Source organism: Pseudophryne corroboree, chromosome 9, assembly GCF_028390025.1.
Source record: "Pseudophryne corroboree isolate aPseCor3 chromosome 9, aPseCor3.hap2, whole genome shotgun sequence".
NCBI classification, from domain to species: Eukaryota; Metazoa; Chordata; class Amphibia; order Anura; family Myobatrachidae; genus Pseudophryne; species Pseudophryne corroboree.
In genome coordinates, this window is record NC_086452.1 from 136808571 (window position 1) to 136815107 (window position 6537).

Here is a 6537-nt window from a genome sequence, read left to right on the forward strand (position 1 = left end):
ATAACCAAGTAGCTTCCCTACAAAAGACCAAAAATTACAATGAAGGTCCAGGCCATATAGATTTATGTGCAGATTGACCATGATACTGCTCAGTGTAGATGTGTAGCTATGTATGATTACATTTATAAGTAGGTGAAATTCCGCTTGTATAGATGGGCTGAACTGGGTAAGTGTTGGTGTTACATGATCTCTGAATATCCTAGGTTAATAATATAAAAGGGAAGAGTCGATCCAGGGCACATATTTTGCTGACAAACTTAATATGACAAAACTGAGCAGCATTTTCAGAAATAAAACATATTTACAGTATACAGGGGGACTATACAACTAGTGGAAGTTACTACCCAAAATGCCTACACCAACCCGACAGTATGTTTGCTGTGCTCTACGTTTTCTGTTTTCATTTCTGTGTGACTTATCTATTGCTGAGTTTCTTATATCTTCCGAATTATGGCCTTCATTCAGGTTGGATCGTATATCTCAGAAAAAACGGGAATGGGCGATTTTTGGAGCTCTGCGCAAGAGCTGCGGCCGCAGCACGTGTGCGTGGCCAATCACATTGGGGTCACATACCAAATATATCAGCGGCCACGGGGTGGGCAGCGACAGACCGTTGCAATGGAGTGTTCCGGCCAACACAGGTGTAGCCAGACTGTTTCAGGGCGGCTGCGTAATGTTACACGCCACCGCTCAGATGAAGAAAGTGGCAGCGGTGTGGCCGCATACGCTGAATTTGCAGGGGGGCATCCTCAAATCCCAGGAAAGAGATGCGATCACAATGCTGGGCGGGACTTGGCATGCTGGAGAGGCCTTGCCCTGTACTGGGTTGCCCTTATCATGCAATCTTCAGCAGTAGCAGAATCTGCTACTGAACCTGAATAGGGTCCTATGAGGGTCATTCCGAGATGATTGTAGCTGTGCTAAATTTAGCACAGCTACGATCAGGCACTCAGACATGCGGGAGGACATCCAGCACAGGGCTAGTCCACCCCTCACGTCAGTGCCGGCCCCCCGCAGAAATGCAAAAGCATTGCACAGCGGCGATGCTTTTGCATCTCAGGAGTTACTCCCGGCCAGCGCAGCTCCTGCAGCTGGCTGGGAGAACTTCTTTGCTGCCCCGGGTCGCAGCGGTTGCGTGTGATGGCAGGGGCAAACGCAGGATTTTTACAGGGGGGTTTCCAAAATAAAAAAAATAAAAAAATTATATATATATATATTTGTGTGTGTGTGTTCCCCGAAGAAGGGTAATAAACGTTGAATATGGCTTCTTGATTGATTTTTACACATAATTCACAGACCGAGGAGTGCCATCATTGCTAGATATATACGAAATATATATATATACACACACACACATGAATAAATATATATATATATATATATATATATATATACACACACACAGCTATATAGATATAGCGCACCTGTATGTCTAACGCACACACATACAGCTGTAAATTTAGCACACATGTATGTCACAAACATACATACATAGCAATATATGGCACACATGTATGTCATACATACACACACAGTTACAGTATATAGCACACGTGTCATACACATACACATACAGTTACACTATATAGCACACATGTGTCACATACACACAGTTACAGCTTATAGCACACATGTATGTCACACATACACACACAACTATATAGCACACATGTTTGACACACACACTGTTACAGTATATACAGTAGCACACGTATGTCACACACAGTTACAGCATATAGCACACTTTCACTGTCACACACACCCCCTTTCCACAATAAAATAAAACACAGCCATGTAAAGCAAGAAAATAGTAATTAAGCCACCATCATTTATGAAAGCACCCCCCTCCCCCCCTACCCATAAACCCAGGCATGCAAGTCAGACACACTCCTGCAGATGGAATATAACAACTGATTACTGACCCAGCCAACGTCAGAGACACCCACCCATCACTTTCCCAGCCTGACTCCCCCGCCAGGAGAGACACACACCTTTTGGCTGTTGCAGAGTCCGTGGAGCCTAACCAGCTCTCCCTAAGGAACTTCCTGAGAGGTGCTCCCTCTACTGTTCATTCAGGCAGCCTCCAGCGCTCAGAAAATATGTGGAGACAGCTGCCGTGTTATACACACACCCGCGGAGCTCCTCCATCTCAATGAAAAAAAGGTGAATCTGTCAGTTTGTGCAATGGATCGACAGGCAGGGGGGGTTTCTAGGTACTCAGAAACCCCCCTGCGTGCGCGTATGGATGTCACGCAGCTGCCGCGGCCCGCCCCCCCAACGGTCCGGCAAAGCCTGCGTTGGCCGGACCGCGACCCCGTTGCCGCCGTCCAGCCCCCTCCCGCCCAGTGACCGCCTCTGCCTCAGAGGCGATCACTAGGCAACGACAGCCTTCGTCCGTCTGGCATGCGCCGGCGCACTGTGGCGCCAGTGCATACGCAGTTCCGACCCGACCGCTGCACTGCGATAAACTGCAGCGAGCGACCGGGTCGGAATGACCCCCTATGTGCTTTGTTTTTGATGTCTATAAAGCACTTTAAATCTTGTTGGAGAAAGAGCACTACATAAATAAAATTATTATTATTATTATTATTATTATTATTATTATTATTATTATGTAATACAAATATTTAATTATATTTATGTTGAAAGCATAATATATACATCTAATCTTTGATCATTCCAGACATGTCTTGGTTGCATCGTTGATGACTTAACTTTTAATGGCGATACATTCGTAAGTTTATTTACACATAATACATCCGCACAAATATTGTATAATATAATAATGTATAATTCGTAAATGTTTGTGTACAGCTCATTGGTGTGTTTCAAGGAAGGTGGGATGGTTTGCAATGTAGCTGCCGCATGTAGGAAATATACAGCCTACTTTAGAAAACAACGTACAGACCTGGGCAGCTTTATTTGTATACTGAACTTTACAGTTGAGATCGATCAGCTTTAAATCTTCCACACATTTTTACTGTGTACATTTGGTTTTTCTAGGGTGTAAAATTTAACATTCTATCTGAATTTACTCTATATGAGGCCCTGAATGTTTTTTTTTTTAAGTCAACTATCCCAAACTACTAACAGCCAGAGGTGAATTTGCGGCACATGCCTAGAGGCAGCTTGTAGGGCGCCGGCTTTTGGATGCTTGTTTTAGTGCTGTAAGTCTGAAATGTACCAGTGGTAATAACTACAAAATATTTCAACTTTACTGTACCATATGCTATCTTAAGGTGCATACACATGGGCAGATTTTAATTATGAGAGATTTTGACTGAGTGTTTTCCCTTGAACTGGCAGTAGGAGATTTTGACTAACTTTTCCAGCAATTTTGACTAACTTTACTAGCGATTTTGGCTATGGGTGATTTTGGCTAAAGGTGCATACACACTGGGTGTTTTTGCCCAGCGTGTATGCACAGCAATGATAGCTGACATCGCTGGGCTGAAAAGCGCTCAGTGCATATACACTGAGCTATTTTCCTCCCTGCCCAGCGATGTCAGCGGGGGTCAGCGGCTTTCCATAGCAGGACACTATGGAAAGCATCTCACCCCGCCTTTCATCGTTTGGGCATACACACTGGGCGGTTTTGAGCTGAAAGCAGCTCAACACACCAAAAGTGAGCTGCTTTCAGCTCAAAATCGCCCAGTGTATGGGCCTTAACTCATTTAGGCAAGGGGATGCTTTTTCTTTTCCAGCAACCTAGCCAAAATTGACTTGCCTGCACAGTCTATTTTTAGCAGTGATAGCTACCTGGCGGGGACGCGCATCGCTATTGCTTGCTGTGTACTCACAACGCGATATGCACTAACTTTCTGAGCGATTTTGACTATATAGTCAAAATCTCTCAGCTATATCACTCCATGTGTATGGACCTTTAAAGAATAATAACAGATAGGACAGGCCTACTTAATAAATATGTAAACATTATTCAAAATAAAACATAATGTCATATTTCATGCCTTTTTATTAATAGATTAAGATGCCAATCATTAACTAAGAGCTTATTACCAATTAATGAGAACCATAAAATTGGGCGGGGGAGGGGGCATTACTGTAGTGCCTAGGGGTGCCATTCTAAATCCACCCCTTCTAACAGCTAAACTACTTAGAGATACAGCACAATAAAGAAGATTCTCTACTCAATTAACTTGGCTATGGTGGTAATTCAGTCACTCAATGGTGTTTCTATAATGGGTGCAAGGTGTGTGGTACAGGGGCGTAACTGCATAACCGGAGCCAAAATCAATAATCATTTTTCCCCCCACAGGAATCTGGTAGTGAATACATAATGGTTCTGCCAAAGGGGCAAAGGAGGAAGTAATGTGATCACATCGTAATCCCATTACTTCCTAATGATAGTCGGGACAGGTTCCTATCAAATCCCCTGTACCAGTGACTCAATAATGATACTGGGAAAATAAACACTTCTGCAATAAGGAATCTATATTTTAAAGGGATGGGCACAAATTATAATAATAATAATAATAATAATAATAATAAATAGAGAGGGTTTAAAAAAAAATCAGGGCACACTTGGGGGGTAATTCCAAGTTGATTGCAGCAGGAATTTTGTTAGCAGTTGGACAAAACCATGTGCAGTGCAGGGGAGGCAGATATAACATGTGCAGAAAGAGTTAGATTTGGGTGGGTTATTTTGATTCTGTGCAGGGTAAATACTGGCTGCTTTATTTTTACACTGCAAATTAGATTGCAGATTGAACACACCACACCCAAATCTAACTCTCTCTGCACATGTTAAATCTGCCTCCCCTGCAGTGCACATGGGCCCTCATTCCGAGTTGTTCGCTCGGTAAATTTCATCGCATCGCAGCGATTTTCCGCTTAGTGCGCATGCGCAATGTCCGCACTGCGACTGCGCCAAGTAAATTTGCTATGAAGATAGTATTTTTACTCACGGCTTTTTCTTCGCTCCGGCGATCGTAGTGTGATTGACAGGAAATGGGTGTTACTGGGCGGAAACACGGCGTTTTATGGGCGTGTGGATAAAAACGCTACCGTTTCCGGAAAAAACGCGGGAGTGGCTGGAGAAACGGAGGAGTGTCTGGGCGAACGCTGGGTGTGTTTGTGACGTCAAACCAGGAACTTTGCAAAAAGCGGGGGTAGAGTCTGCACAGGATCTCTCAATCTGAAAACTTACTAATTTATTAGACATAGGATAAACCTATAGCTTATTTCGTTAACCAACATATGGCCATGTAGTTGAATAATTCATAGCAGGCACTGGGTTGGTGGTGCTCCCAGAGGTAGTTCAGTAAACTGATACAAAGAAATTGTATGGTTCCTGTATAGTACAGGAGCCAAAGAAGAAAAGAAGAAAGACTACACGTCTCTTCTGGGGCACTCTTTTATAGTAATTTATGTGATATTAAGGTATTTAAAAAATAACTTTTATTTGTATTCCTCTTAAAATAATGTGCTATGAGGCAAAAATGGAACTAAAACACAATAGAGTTGCTATCTGTTTATCAAGAGGATAATCCATCCAATTTAAGTAAATTTGATTGTACAAGGTGATACAAATCAAACTGACTGGCTCCGTTCAGCAAAAATACATATAGAGAAATGTGTGTCTCTCTGGTGTTAGAAGCGCTGTGATCCAGATTTAAATGATATAGGAAATATCATGTTCCAAAGAACTGCAATATAATTGTATCAAATCACACTATCATTATTCTGGAAGGGAGAGATATTTCTCTGTATAACACTGGTGGGCTCACCTTGTTGCCTAGGTAAGAGTCTGTTTCTATAGGCTGGAGTGGATATTGTGAGTGTTACCTGAAACTTTGGCTCCAGGTCTGATTGTTTTTTGTAGGATAAAAATACCTGCAGTACCGGGTATTCTCTGGTGGTCTCCCAACCAGGTACTGACCTGGCCCACAGTGCTTGGCTTCCAAGATCAGACGAGGTTGGGCATACTCAGTGTGGTGTGACCGCAGGTAATGTATCCTGCTTTATATTGCCCGGAGCCAAGTGTTGTGTAATGGAAGTTATTCAAGAACTCTTAGAGTCCAGATATTGGTGATACAACGATGTGTATCGATGATATTGGAGAGGACAATAGGAGATACGTCCTGAGCCAAAGTTCAGTTTAGTGATGAGCCTGATGTTGTCCCAGAATCCCCTTATTGCACAAAGATTATTTTCCAAACTAGTCACAAAAAATTATTTGTTGTACAATGTATATAAGTGAAAAGTCACATTAATGTCTGGAAACTCGGTGCAACAAAAAATATTGTGCAATTATAGCGGAGATATTCCTTATAAAGGGGCCTATGACAGCAAATACGGCTTCAAAATTGAGGTATAATCCTACTGTTAGGTGGAGGGGTAAAATACCCCCCTTTTTTTGGTGAGAACCGTCACTCAAGATCCATGGTGAGAGGTGAGTCCAGCAGAGAGACGCGCCGGTATCCGCGGTCCGTCGACCGGAAGTTCGGAAACCGGAAGTGACGACAACCGGAAGTGACGACGTACGTTTCGCTCGTGGAGCTTGTTCACGGAAATGCC

At 43.0% G+C, this 6537-nt stretch overlaps 1 pseudogene; it reads right to left on the minus strand.

Moving 5' to 3' along the window:
- Nucleotides 1-5850: 5850 nt before the first annotated feature.
- LOC134964339 (5S ribosomal RNA) lies at nucleotides 5851-5968 on the minus strand (annotated as a pseudogene).
- Between the last annotated feature and the right edge of the window lie 569 nt (nucleotides 5969-6537).